The following is a 16299-nucleotide window of genomic DNA, read 5'->3' as shown; positions in this document are numbered from 1 at the left end:
GGAGTAGCGAGCGAGCGAGAGAAAGAAGGAAAGAAAGGACAAAAGAAAGAAAGAAAGAACGTTCGAGAGACGGGGAGGGAGGGGAGTAGCGAGCGAGCGAGAGAAAGAAGGAAAGAAAGGACAAAAGAAAGAAAGAAAGAACGTTAGAGAGACGGGGAGGGAGGGGAGTAGCGAGCGAGCGAGAGAAAGAAGGAAAGAAAGGACAAAAAGAAAGAAAGAAAGAACGTTAGAGAGACGGGGAGGGAGGGGAGTAGCGAGCGAGCGAGAGAAAGAAGGAAAGAAAGGACAAAAGAAAGAAAGAAAGAACGTTAGAGAGACGGGGAGGGAGGGGAGTAGCGAGCGAGCGAGAGAAAGAAGGAAAGAAAGGACAAAAGAAAGAAAGAAAGAACGTTAGAGAGACGGGGAGGGAGGGGAGTAGCGAGCGAGCGAGAGAAAGAAAGAAAGTTAGCCAGAAACAAAACATAACAATCGAACAGAAAGAAAAAGAGAGAGACAGTTCCCGGGAGACTTACACATGCTTTACACATGTTCCGAACGAAAACATTACGTTGATGATATATAGCTACTACTCTCGTTGGTTTATGTGGCAAAAACTGTTCCAATCGTTTCTTCAAAAAGTTCTACATTGGGCTGGCGTACGTCTTTGCAATGGTCAGATACAAAAATTTAAAAAGACATCAGGCACCGTTTTACTGGATTGAACAAACCATATTTTGTGCACAATGAAGGCTGAGATTATAATTACAATAGAATACCACTTTGTTGCCTCAACAGAGAAATTGTTCACATGCAAACGTTCGCAAAAACTTTCATTAATTTTGTGCGTGCCCTTCAAGATAAATTATATGGGTCTATATGAATGATATGGTCCTGCTTTAAAAAAAAGTAATAGTCACAAACACAGTAAACCTTCTTCTTCTTCTTCAGCGTTCAAGAAATTTCTGGTGACGTGTGAGCTCGTTCACCCATTTTGGTTCCCCACACTATACTCTGAGAGCATAGTCAGCTTACTCCGCTTTCGTAGAGTAGGCATGCTGGGTATTTTCATGTTTACATAACCCACCGAACTCCGACATGGATTACAGGATCTTTTCCGTGCGCACTTGGTCTTGTGCTTGCGTGTACACACGAAGGGGGTTAAGTCACTAGCAGGTCTGCACATAAGTTGACCTGGGAGATCGGAAAAATCTCCACACTTAACCCACCAGGCGGCAGCGACCGGGATTCGAACTCACGATCTCCCGATTAGGAGGCCGACGTCTTACCACTGCGCCACTTCGCCCGTAAACCAGTAAACCAATTTGTTTCAGCCTTTCAGTGTAGCCTGGCAGAAGTAATTTCGGTTCTATGATCCGGAGATTCAAAGCAAAAAGGAATCATATGTTTGTCAATGGAAAAAATTGTAACCTGAGTCCGAAAGAGGGGACTGTGTTATGCTTCCACTGCTAATATACATTGGTAAAAACATTGTAGTTACAATTGTTGTTGCCGTCGAAGAAAAGCGTTTTCCTTCTTCTTTGAAGTTCGTCAAAGAATATACTCGCGCCAATATATAACGGACCCGTACGGGTAAGGGTGGAGGTAAAAGAGAGATAACAATCATGTCCCCACATCCCAACACACGCATCCCAACACACACACACACATCCCCACACACACACATCCCAACACACACACATCCCAACACACACACACATCCCAACACACACACACATCCCCACACACACACATCCCAACACACACACACACATCCCAACACACACACACACATCCCAACACACACACATCCCAACACACACACATCCCAACACACACACATCCCAACACACACACACATCCCAACACACACACATCCCAACACACACACACATCCCAACACACACACACATCCCAACACACACACATCCCGACACACACACATCCCAACACACACACATCCCAACACACACACACACATCCCAACACACACACACATCCCAACACACACACACATCCCAACACACACACATCCCGACACACACACATCCCAACACACACACACATCCCAACACACACACATCCCGACACACACACATCCCAACACACACACACATCCCAACACACACACATCCCAACACACACACACATCCCAACACACACACATCCCAACACACACACACATCCCAACACACACACATCCCAACACACACACATCCCAACACACACACATCCCAACACACACACACATCCCAACACACACACACATCCCAACACACACACATCCCAACACACACACACATCCCAACACACACACACACATCCCAACACACACACATCCCAACACACACACACATCCCAACACACACACATCCCAACACACACACATCCCAACACACACACATCCCAACACACACACACATCCCAACACACACACATCCCAACACACACACATCCCAACACACACACACACATCCCAACACACACACATCCCAACACACACACATCCCAACACACACACATCCCAACACACACACATCCCAACACACACACATCCCAACACACACACATCCCAACACACACACACACATCCCAACACACACACACATCCCAACACACACACATCCCGACACACACACATCCCAACACACACACACACATCCCAACACACACACACATCCCAACACACACACATCCCGACACACACACACATCCCAACACACACACACATCCCAACACACACACATCCCAACACACACACATCCCAACACACACACATCCCAACACACACACACATCCCAACACACACACACATCCCAACACACACACATCCCGACACACACACATCCCAACACACACACATCCCAACACACACACATCCCAACACACACATCCCAACACACACACATCCCAACACACACACATCCCAACACACACATCCCAACACACACACATCCCAACACACACATCCCGACACACACACATCCCAACACACACACATCCCAACACACACACATCCCAACACACACATCCCAACACACACACACATCCCAACACACACACATCCCAACACACACACATCCCAACACACACACATCCCAACACACACATCCCAACACACACACACATCCCAACACACACACATCCCAACACACACACATCCCAACACACACACATCCCAACACACACACATCCCAACACACACACATCCCAACACACACACATCCCAACACACACACACATCCCAACACACACACACATCCCAACACACACACATCCCAACACACACACACACATCCCAACACACACACATCCCAACACTCACACATCCCAACACACACACACATCCCAACACACACACACATCCCAACACACACACATCCCAACACACACACATCCCAACACACACACACATCCCAACACACACACACATCCCAACACACACACATCCCAACACACACACACATCCCAACACACACACATCCCAACACACACACATCCCAACACACACACACACATCCCAACACACACACATCCCAACACACACACATCCCAACACACACACATCCCAACACACACACATCCCAACACACACACATCCCAACACACACACACACATCCCAACACACACACATCCCAACACACACACATCCCAACACACACACACATCCCAACACACACACATCCCAACACACACATCCCAACACACACATCCCAACACACACACATCCCAACGAACACACATCCCAACACACACACATCCCAACACACACACATCCCAACACACACACATCCCAACACACACACATCCCAACACACACACACATCCCAACACACACACATCCCAACACACACATCCCAACACACACACACATCCCAACACACGCATCCCAACACACACACACATCCCAACACACACATCCCAACACACACACATCCCAACACACACACATCCCAACACACACACACATCCCAACACACACACACATCCCAACACACACACATCCCAACACACACACACACATCCCAACACACACACATCCCGACACACACACACATCCCAACACACACACACATCCCAACACACACACATCCCAACACACACACACATCCCAACACACACACATCCCAACACACACACATCCCAACACACACACATCCCAACACACACATCCCAACACACACACATCCCGACACACACACATCCCAACACACACACACATCCCAACACACACACATCCCAACACACACACACATCCCAACACACACACATCCCAACACACACACACATCCCAACACACACACATCCCAACACACACACATCCCAACACACACACATCCCAACACACACACACATCCCAACACACACACACATCCCAACACACACACATCCCAACACACACACACATCCCAACACACACACACACATCCCAACACACACACATCCCAACACACACACACATCCCAACACACACACATCCCAACACACACACATCCCAACACACACACATCCCAACACACACACACATCCCAACACACACACATCCCAACACACACACATCCCAACACACACACACACATCCCAACACACACACATCCCAACACACACACATCCCAACACACACACATCCCAACACACACACATCCCAACACACACACATCCCAACACACACACACACATCCCAACACACACACACATCCCAACACACACACATCCCGACACACACACATCCCAACACACACACATCCCAACACACACACACATCCCAACACACACACATCCCAACACACACACATCCCAACACACACACACACATCCCAACACACACACATCCCAACACACACACATCCCAACACACACACATCCCAACACACACACATCCCAACACACACACATCCCAACACACACACATCCCAACACACACACACACATCCCAACACACACACACATCCCAACACACACACATCCCGACACACACACATCCCAACACACACACACACATCCCAACACACACACACATCCCAACACACACACATCCCGACACACACACACATCCCAACACACACACACATCCCAACACACACACATCCCAACACACACACATCCCAACACACACACATCCCAACACACACACACATCCCAACACACACACACATCCCAACACACACACATCCCGACACACACACATCCCAACACACACACATCCCAACACACACACATCCCCACACACACATCCCCACACACACATCCCCACACACACACATCCCAACACACACATCCCAACACACACACATCCCCACACACACATCCCGACACACACACATCCCAACACACACACATCCCAACACACACACATCCCAACACACACATCCCAACACACACACACATCCCAACACACACACATCCCAACACACACACATCCCAACACACACACATCCCAACACACACATCCCAACACACACACACATCCCAACACACACACATCCCAACACACACACATCCCAACACACACACATCCCAACACACACACATCCCAACACACACACATCCCAACACACACACATCCCAACACACACACACATCCCAACACACACACACATCCCAACACACACACATCCCAACACACACACACACATCCCAACACACACACATCCCAACACTCACACATCCCAACACACACACACATCCCAACACACACACACATCCCAACACACACACATCCCAACACACACACATCCCAACACACACACACATCCCAACACACACACACATCCCAACACACACACATCCCAACACACACACACACATCCCAACACACACACATCCCAACACACACACATCCCAACACACACACACACATCCCAACACACACACATCCCAACACACACACATCCCAACACACACACATCCCAACACACACACATCCCAACACACACACATCCCAACACACACACACACATCCCAACACACACACATCCCAACACACACACATCCCAACACACACACACATCCCAACACACACACATCCCAACACACACACATCCCAACACACACATCCCAACACACACACATCCCAACACACACACATCCCAACACACACACATCCCAACACACACACATCCCAACACACACACATCCCAACACACACACATCCCAACACACACACATCCCAACACACACACACATCCCAACACACACACATCCCAACACACACATCCCAACACACACACACATCCCAACACACGCATCCCAACACACACACACATCCCAACACACACATCCCAACACACACACATCCCAACACACACACATCCCAACACACACACACATCCCAACACACACACACATCCCAACACACACACATCCCAACACACACACACACATCCCAACACACACACACATCCCGACACACACACACATCCCAACACACACACACATCCCAACACACACACATCCCAACACACACACACATCCCAACACACACACATCCCAACACACACACATCCCAACACACACACATCCCAACACACACATCCCAACACACACACATCCCAACACACACACATCCCAACACACACACATCCCAACACACACACATCCCAACACACACATCCCAACACACACACATCCCGACACACACACATCCCAACACACACACATCCCAACACACACACACATCCCAACACACACACACATCCCAACACACACACATCCCAACACACACACACATCCCAACACACACATCCCAACACACACACACATCCCAACACACACACATCCCAACACACACACACATCCCAACACACACACATCCCAACACACACACATCCCAACACACACACATCCCAACACACACACATCCCAACACACACACACACATCCCAACACACACACACATCCCAACACACACACACATCCCAACACACACATCCCAACACACACACATCCCAACACACACACATCCCAACACACACACACATCCCAACACACACACACATCCCAACACACACACATCCCAACACACACACACACACATCCCAACACACACACATCCCAACACACACACATCCCAACACACACACACATCCCAACACACACACATCCCAACACACACACACATCCCAACACACACACATCCCAACACACACACATCCCAACACACACACATCCCAACACACACATCCCAACACACACACATCCCAACACACACACATCCCAACACACACACATCCCAACACACACACATCCCAACACACACACATCCCAACACACACACATCCCAACACACACACATCCCAACACACACACACATCCCGACACACACACATCCCAACACACACACATCCCAACACACACACACATCCCAACACACACACACATCCCAACACACACACATCCCAACACACACACATCCCAACACACACACACATCCCGACACACACACATCCCAACACACACACATCCCAACACACACACATCCCAACACACACACATCCCAACACACACACATCCCAACACACACACACACATCCCAACACACACACACATCCCAACACACACACATCCCAACACACACACATCCCAACACACACACACATCCCGACACACACACATCCCAACACACACACACATCCCAACACACACACATCCCAACACACACACACACATCCCAACACACACACATCCCAACACACACACACATCCCAACACACACACATCCCAACACACACACATCCCAACACACACACACACATCCCAACACACACACACACACACATCCCAACACACACACATCCCAACACACACACATCCCAACACACACACATCCCAACACACACACATCCCAACACACACACATCCCAACACACACACATCCGAACACACACACACATCCCAACACACACACATCCCAACACACACACACATCCCAACACACACACATCCCAACACACACACATCCCAACACACACACATCCCAACACACACACATCCCAACACACGCATCCCAACACACACATCCCAACACACACATATCCCAACACACACACACATCCCAACGAACGCAGTGCACTCCTGACGAGTCAGTAATTCGATCAGCCATGCACGGGAATGTCAGCAAAACATTATAGCAACAGGTGTGGAAACACTGTGCGAGATGCATATCGATAGTGATTGATGCAGAGGTGGATTTTTGTTTCTTTTTCCTTCTTCATAACATGCACCGCTTCTTTGTCTAAATTGGTTTTTGGTGGATGTTAAGGACAGGTGATCCATCACATTGCGCCTGAGAATGATGAACACATCATTTTGCACGAGCGTCAATGGAGACTGAGAGACGGGGGAGGCGGGTGGGATGGGGGGCTAGAGAACGAGAGGACGAGAGCGAGAGAAAAAGAACGAGGAAAAGAGAGAGCGCGAGAGAGAGAGAGAGAGCGAGAGAGAGAGAGGGAGAGAGAGAGAGAGAGAGAGAGAGAGAGAGAGAGAGAGAGAGAGAGAGAGGAAGCGACAGGCAGACAAACACACAGACAGACACACAGGCGTCCGTACAGTGTAATAGATTGCAAAGTTGCTAAGCTGACTTCAATTCGTGACAAAACAAACCATTGCACGTGCTGTTAGTTTCCACGCTTTCACAGACATTTTGAATATAACACGTAACTGAACACGAATCCTCGGTTTTAAGATAAAGCCTTGAACAGCACAGAAACACTTCAGTTTGGTAAGCCTCGAGATAGGCGTGCCTGCCTCCTTCCAGAGATGAACTGGTTTTGAGGATTAGACTTAGCCGATATACTGTATATCTATAGATCAAAGTTCGCTGTACACAGACCTTGATTTACAAAGATGCACATAGAGTACCAAAAGAGAGTGTATGAGAAGACATTTGGTGTGTGTGTGTGTCTGTGTGTGTGTGTCTCTCTCTCTCTGTGTGTGTGTGTGTGTGTGTGTGTGTGTGTGTGTGTGTGTGTGTGTATGTGTGTGTGTGTGTATGAGTGTGTGATTTCATGTTTTGTGTTGGTGGTTTTTTTGGAGTAAGTTAAGAAGAATGAAAAATGTTTTGAGAGAGAGAGAGAGAGAGAGAGAGAGAGAGAGAGAGAGAGAGAGAGAGAGAGAGCGAGAGAGAGAGAGAGAGAGAGAGAGAGAGAGAGAGAGAGAGAGAGAGAGAGAGAGAGAGAGAGAGGCTCTTTATTAAACTCACCTCGAGGTCCTAATGGAGATGTGCTGATATGCACCAACGAAGTGGAACTCGACAAGAACTAACCCCAGAATATTAAACCTGTTCAAGCACCACTGCACTATGTTCATGCACAAAACTCTCAAAGCGAAATGGATCAAATCAAAATCCAACCGGGCCTTAAATTTCAATTCCAATAAAGCAAAGTATCCGAGAGCGAGGTATTTTGTTCCACTCAATGCGTGCTGAAACCGATCGGACCGGTGTAGTCGGAAAATAACACTGCAGGAAAAAAACACTACAACAGTGTTTTTTCCCCAGTAAAATATCACTGGGAGTGTTATTTTCCTAGGAAGATTACACTCCTTCACCCAGGTAAAAATGACTACGCCAAGGAAATTAACACTACCCCAGGGAAAAAAGACTGCTCTAGTTTAAGTGTGCACTTGCAAACAAAAATGATTACAATTCTTTAAGAACACGTTTAACACTCACATGAAACAACCCTTTTGAAGTGCGCACAGAGGTTCACCAAATAAATTTTCTCTTGGGTTTCAGCTCTGTTGTCAGGGTTGTGATCGAGTCACCTTTGAGTATACCCGCTGATCGTGGTGTTCAGGTACATGGCAGCTGCCATGATCTCTGTTTCTGTAGCCCAGATACCATTTGCTGCCATCTTTGTCGATCTGAGGTATTCTTCTGTGTCCATATCAATATAACGGCCCAAAATGTCTTCGTTGTGTTTGATGGTTTCTATAACTGCGCGTCGGATCTTTTCATGAAAATTTTGAGACCCTGCGACCTCCACACTTTCGTTTTCGGTCTGAAGGGCATTCTTTTAGGTGCGGCTAACCCCAGAGTCTTGCATTTCAGTCTTCTCCATGTGGAGTTCGTTGGGGTAAACTGCTTTGGAGGCGCAGGGTCAACCCTAACAATTTGTGGTTCTGATGAACGGTCAGGTTCGGCTCTGTTCTATCGCTTTCTCTTTCTTGAGCACAATTCACCTTTCCCGTCTTGCATCAACTGCTGATTGATGTTGACGTCATCAGACGATGAACTCTTGGGAACACTAGCACTGGCACTGCAGGAAGTGTCGAAAATGTTGGCGTCGTCAGTCGATGAACTCTGCGGAACACTGGCACCAGTATTCATTGAAGTTTGTGGACCGCAGTCGTTTGCAGCTTTGTACGGCTTTAGATTAACGCCATGTGCTGTTTGCTTTAAGATTGTGCCGTCAGGGGTTTTCAAAATGTAAGTCTGATTTTGATTGACAGCATGTACCACATAGGGACCTTGCCACGGAGCCTTCATTTTCCCCCCTTTCCTATCCGCGCGACGCAGATTCCACAGAAGTACCTGCTCATCCACCACAAACATTCGCTTTTGGCCGTGGCGCTTTTCGTAGTCACGTTTCTGTCTGTCTTGCGCCTGAGTGATGTTCTCTGAAACTGTGTCTTTCATGACAGTGGACAGCTGCCTGATACTGTCCAGCCTTTGCTTGATATCATCAGGACAAGACGTGTCTTCACAACCTTCGAAGACGCTGACATTAACGTCGTTGCCATCGGTGCTGGATGAGCAGATGGGGTCAATTTCGTCCCCAATCGGTAGTCGGGCTTGTCGGCCATACAGCAAAAAGAAAGGGGTGTACAGTGTGCTTTTTTGTGCGCTCGTTCTGAAGACAAACAACACACCTGGTAAATCATCAACCCAATCTTCTTCATCACGCAGAGTTTTCAGCAGAGAAGACTCAGTCTGGATTGTTCGGTTGTTTCTCTCAACAAGGCCATTGGCCTGTGGACGATAGGCGCTTGTTATATTTTGTTTCACTCCACTCAGCCTGTGAAGCTCAGCAGATACTTGATTCACGAATTCTCTTCCCTGGTCATTAATCTGTATCTTGGGACACCCGTGACGACAGATCAGTTCATAAAGGAACCTTGCAGTGTCTTTTGCCGACTTTGATGGCAGGGGCTTGGCTTCCACCCCGGCCATTTCGTAAAATAGTCCACAGCAACAACGATACTGCTGAAACCACCTGGAGATTCTGGCATTGATGTGATGTCCATGGGGAGGATGAAAAATTCACGCAGTGTTGTTTTCCTGGCAGTCTTATTTGCCGCCGTAGTGGCAGTGTTATTTTCCTGGTGACAGTGTCATTTTCCTGGGAAAATAACACTCCCCTTCCGAGATTGCAGTGTTTCTTTCCTAGGAAAAATACACTCCCAGTGTTTTTTTCCTGGAAGTCTTTTATGCCTCCTACACCGGCTTGTGGGAAAAAAGATACGCACGACACAACACAATGCCGCTGAAAGCGATCGCTCTTCTTGTGACAAAAATAAGCCTTCCGCATCACACACTATGCACTGAGTGTACGTTACGCATAACACAATACGCACTGATACTGATCACAGTTATTGTTACAAGAATGCACGTTCCGAATAACACAATACGCACTGATACTGATCACAGTTATTGTTACAAGAATGCACGTTCCGAATAAAACAATACGCACTGATACTGATCACAGTTATTGTTACAAGAATGCACGTTCCACATAACAAAATACGCACTGAAACTGATCACATTTTTTTGTCAGTGTCAACAATGTACGTTCCGCGTAAGTTGATAACACAATGGGGCGGGGATATAGCTCAGTCGGTAGCGCGCTGGATTTGTATCCAGTTGGCCGCTGTCAGCGTGAGTTCGTCCCCACGTTCGGCGAGAGATTAATTTCTCAGAGTCAACTTTGTGTGCAGACTCTCCTCGGTGTCCGAACACCCCCGTGTGTACACGCAAGCACAAGACCAAGTGCGCACGAAAAAGATCCTGTAATCCATGTCAGAGTTCGGTGGGTTATAGAAACACGAAAATACCCAGCATGCTTCCTCCGAAAACGGCGTATGGCTGCCTAAATGGCGGGGTAAAAAACGGTCATACACGTAAAATTCCACTCGTGCAAAAAACACGAGTGTACGTGGGAGTTTCAGCCCACGAACGCAGAAGAAGAAGAAGAAGAAGATAACACAATACGCACTGAAATCAATCAAAATTCATGTGACAAAAACATTTCCTTCCACATAATACGCAATACGCACTGAAACCGATCACAATTCTTGTCAAAAATGCACGTTCCGCATGAAACAGTATACGCACTGAAACCGATCACAATTCCTCGGGGGAAAAAATCCGTTCCGCAAAACACAATACACAATACACGGTAAAACTTATCACAATTCCCGAGTCAGAAATGTACGTTTTGCACATTACAAGACGGGCGCAGTGGCGTTGTGGTAAGACATCGGCCTCCTAATCGAGAGGTCGTGAGTTCGAATCCCGGTCGCTGCCGCCTGGTGGGTTAAGAGTGGAGATTTTGTCGATCTCCCAGGTCAACTTATGTGCAGACCTGCTAGTGACTTAACCCCCTTCGTGTGTACACGCAAACACAAGACCAAGTGCGCACGGAAAAGATCCTGTAATCCATGTCAGAGTTCGGTGGGTTATAGAAACACAAAAATGCCCAGCATGCCTCCCCCGAAATCGGCGTATGCAGCCCGAATGGCAGGGTAAAAACGGTAATACACGTAAAAATCCACTCTTGATAAAAACATGAGCGAACGTGGGAGTCTAAGCCCATGAACGAAGAAGAAGAAGAAGAAGCACATTACAACACACACTAAAAACCTATCACATTTCTTGTGAGAAAGAGAAACATTTACGCATCGCACGTACATCACAATACTCATACAAATATTTCAAATTTCTTGACAAAAATGTACTACGCTCCGCACGAAACAATTCACACTAAAGCCGATCACATTTTCGACTTGTGACAAAAATGTACGTTTCGCACACCACTATACACATTGAACCTATTGGGATTCTGTGACAAAAACGTACGCTTTGCACAAAAAACAGGATACAGCAAAGCCGACTACAATTCCTGTGACAAAAACATACGCACCACACAACAAAAATAATACATACCGAAACCTATCACAATTCTTATGACGATCCCATTTTCTTGTGATAAAAATTTACTAGTTACGCTCCGCACAGCACAATATAAACAGTAAAACCGATCAACATTCACGTGACAAAAACTGATGAAAAATCAATCCCGATCTGTCTCCCGCTGATGAACGAGGCCAGAAGAAGTGTAAAGGAGAAGAAGAAGAAAAGTAAGTCACTTTTGTTTGTAGCTGTTTGTTCTTCCTGCGCAGAAACGTTCACTCACGGATGATGCACACGTCTGAGACACCGAGATCTTTGGCGGTTGATTTATTTTATATACCTGCAGCCTTACGGAGAGAGGGGGGGGGGGGGGGTAGAGGATAAATGAAAAAGGGGGTGGGGTTGGGCAAGGAAGGGTGAATAAAGACGGAGAACACACAATGCGTCAGAGAGAGAGTGATGCGTGTGTGTGTATGGGGGGTGAGTGCGTGCGTGTGTGTGTGTGGGGGGGGGGGGGGGGGGGCAGGAATACGGAGGGCCGATGGGCCGACGAAGGGGGGAATATCAGTTAGAGAGAGAGAGAGAGAGAGAGAGAGAGATGTGGATGCAGGGGTTGTCAGGGGAGGGGGGGTTAGAGAGAGAGAGAAGATAACGGAGGAACGGAGCAAGTCGACAAGCAACCATACGGATAAATGCGAACAGCTTCTGTGTGTACGCTGAGTGTCTGGAACCGTGAACTCGACTCGCGCTAATGCTGCTCGCAGGAACGGTTTCAGTGAATCAGTGATGATTATCTCTGTCAGAATGATCGTGTCACACTTTTTTCTCTATCCTCAAAACGACAAAATAAAAAAAATGTTTTAGAGGAGGAGAAAGGGCCTAGGGGGGTACAGAGAGAGAGAGAGAGAGAGAGAGAGAGAGAGAGAGAGAGAGAGAGAGAGAGAGAGAGAGAGAGAGAGAGAGAGAGAGAGAGAGAAAGAGAGAGAGAGAGAGAGAGGGAGAGAGAGAGAGAGAGAGGAAAGAGAAAGAGAGAGAGAGAGAGAGAGAGAGAGAGAGAAAGAGAGAGAGAGAGAAAGAGAGAGAAAGGGAGAGATAGAGTGAGAGACTCGACGGACAAAGCCGGAAAGAGAGACAGAGAGACAGACAGACAGACAGACAGAATCTACCGCCGTTGGATCGGAATATATTCATTAGAAAAAGAGGAGGAGAAGGAATGCGATTCATTGCCGCATTCACTTATTCTACGATGATGCATACATACACAGACTGATGCATCAGTGGTATCCACGCAGCCTGAAGGGCGGCGAACTTAGCTTTTCAGTGCCGGTGTAACACGACATTTTTACTCCACGAAAAATTTACTCCGGAGTAAATATTTCGTACGAAATTCTTTCTCCGAGTACACTTTTCGTACGAGAAAAGAACTCCCCAAGGCACGAAAAAATTACTCCCTCCACGAAATTTTTACTCCCCATTTTTTTTACTTCCAGTAAAAATCTCGTACGCTAAAATGGGATGCGGGCGAAGGGATAATGCCAATAATGTGATCTCGCGCAAACGAATGTCGCGCTACCCTCCCTCCACCCCTTCCACCACCAAGACTAACAGGGGACAAGGGAGCATAAATTTCGTACACCTGGCATGGAAAGTTAAATTGCTCGTGTTAGGGTGAAGTAATTTATTCGTTTTTTATTCGTCAGGGGAGTAACATTTGTGTACGAAATGTTTACTCGGAACTCACCTGTCGTGGGGAGTAATTTTTTCGTGTAATGGGGGAGTGCTTTTTTCGTAAAGGGAGTAACATTTTCGTACGAAATTTTTACTCCGGAGTAAAAATCCCGTGGGAGTAATTTTCTCGTGTTACAGGCTTCTCGGCCTCAGTCGTTGATCTGGTATAAACTCTACACTGAACAAAAAAACACCCTTCGATAGTACTGATGAGCGACCTTGTGTACCTTACATTCATGGGGCCAAATTTGTCCAACCAATTTGTTTTATTTAACTTAGAATTTGATTCATCCTAAACTGTTTTCCTTCTTACTCATGGGACGTAACCACTCGGTACACGTTTTCGAAGAATTCGATTTTGGGGGTGAAATCTATTAAATTTTACCACCAATTTTCTTCACATGCAAGAAACTGACATGCTTTTCGTCCTTAAATAATTTCACTTCTTAATTTTACCAGGAAACAACATTTCAGTCTTGAGTATATGTCGAGGGGGAAATACGGACACAGGCGAAAGATGAAATCGTGACACCGGCATCGAATGGTATTTAAAGCGGGCCGATCGGGAAATAGTTTTCAAACTGCGCAGTGACACTGCACAAAACATGGCCAGGCAAAGATTGGAAGAACAGATATACATGCACTACACACACACACACACACACACACATTTACATAATATTATATATATGTGTGAAACCAGGGAATACGTGTATTAACTCAACTATTTTAGGTAATACATGAATTAACTGTTTTTTCCGTCAGTTAATTCATGTATTACCTAGTTAATACACGTATTTCCTGGTTTCACAGATTAACTGTAACATATACACACACACACACACGCCAAGCTGCGCTTGCATGCGGTATCCACGCACGCACGCACAAGTGCAAACACACATATGACACCAACACACCGCAGAGAGACGTACAGAAGGACAACGTGACCTGCATGTATTCACATAGCACAGGGGGAAATGCATGTTTCAGTTTTGGCCATGGTGTTTTGGGTGTTACCATGCTCACAGTTTATTTAACACAATTATATCCCAAACGTCACTGACGAGTTATCTGTTTGAAGTGTCTGTAATGTAAGATGAGTATGCAGTGATGGCGCTAGTATTTTTTTCAAACCGGTACACAAACTTTTATGATGAAAACTATCCAGAAAAAAGCGGTAGGCTGGTCATTGGAACCAGTTCGAGTCCAACTCAGAGTACTGGTTTTATTGTTCTACCAGCAAAAACAAACCCGGTAGTTCTAAAAAAAAAACAACTGGTAGGTCAAACCGGCAGCCAATTTTGTTCCGGTAATTTCTCGTTTCAACCGGTAAAATACCGGTAATTACCGGTTAACGCCAATACTGGTATGACCGTTACTCTGTACGGTGTGCATGTGGTAAGTGGTGTGATGTCTGGAGTCAGAAATAGACTGAACATCGAACTGGAAGATACAAGATAGACAT

At 46.8% G+C, this 16299-nt stretch overlaps 1 protein-coding gene across 4 annotated transcripts in view; it reads right to left on the bottom strand.

Moving 5' to 3' along the window:
* Positions 1-16299, bottom strand: part of LOC138983006 (potassium channel subfamily K member 18-like) — an 85496-nt gene that overhangs the window by 37708 nt on the left and 31489 nt on the right. The window contains exon 1 of one of the 4 annotated variants that reach the window (XM_070356408.1): positions 13140-13425. The exons of the other annotated variants lie outside the window; for them this stretch is intronic. The gene's annotated coding sequence lies outside the window, so the exon portion shown is untranslated. Of the gene's footprint in view, positions 1-13139; positions 13426-16299 lie in introns of those variants that run through there. 4 annotated transcript variants of the gene reach the window in all.

This window comes from Littorina saxatilis, linkage group LG12, assembly GCF_037325665.1.
Source record: "Littorina saxatilis isolate snail1 linkage group LG12, US_GU_Lsax_2.0, whole genome shotgun sequence".
Lineage (NCBI taxonomy): Eukaryota > Metazoa > Mollusca > Gastropoda > Littorinimorpha > Littorinidae > Littorina > Littorina saxatilis.
The sequence above is the reverse complement of the archived record's forward strand: the minus strand, read 5'-3'. Positions and strand labels throughout refer to the sequence as shown.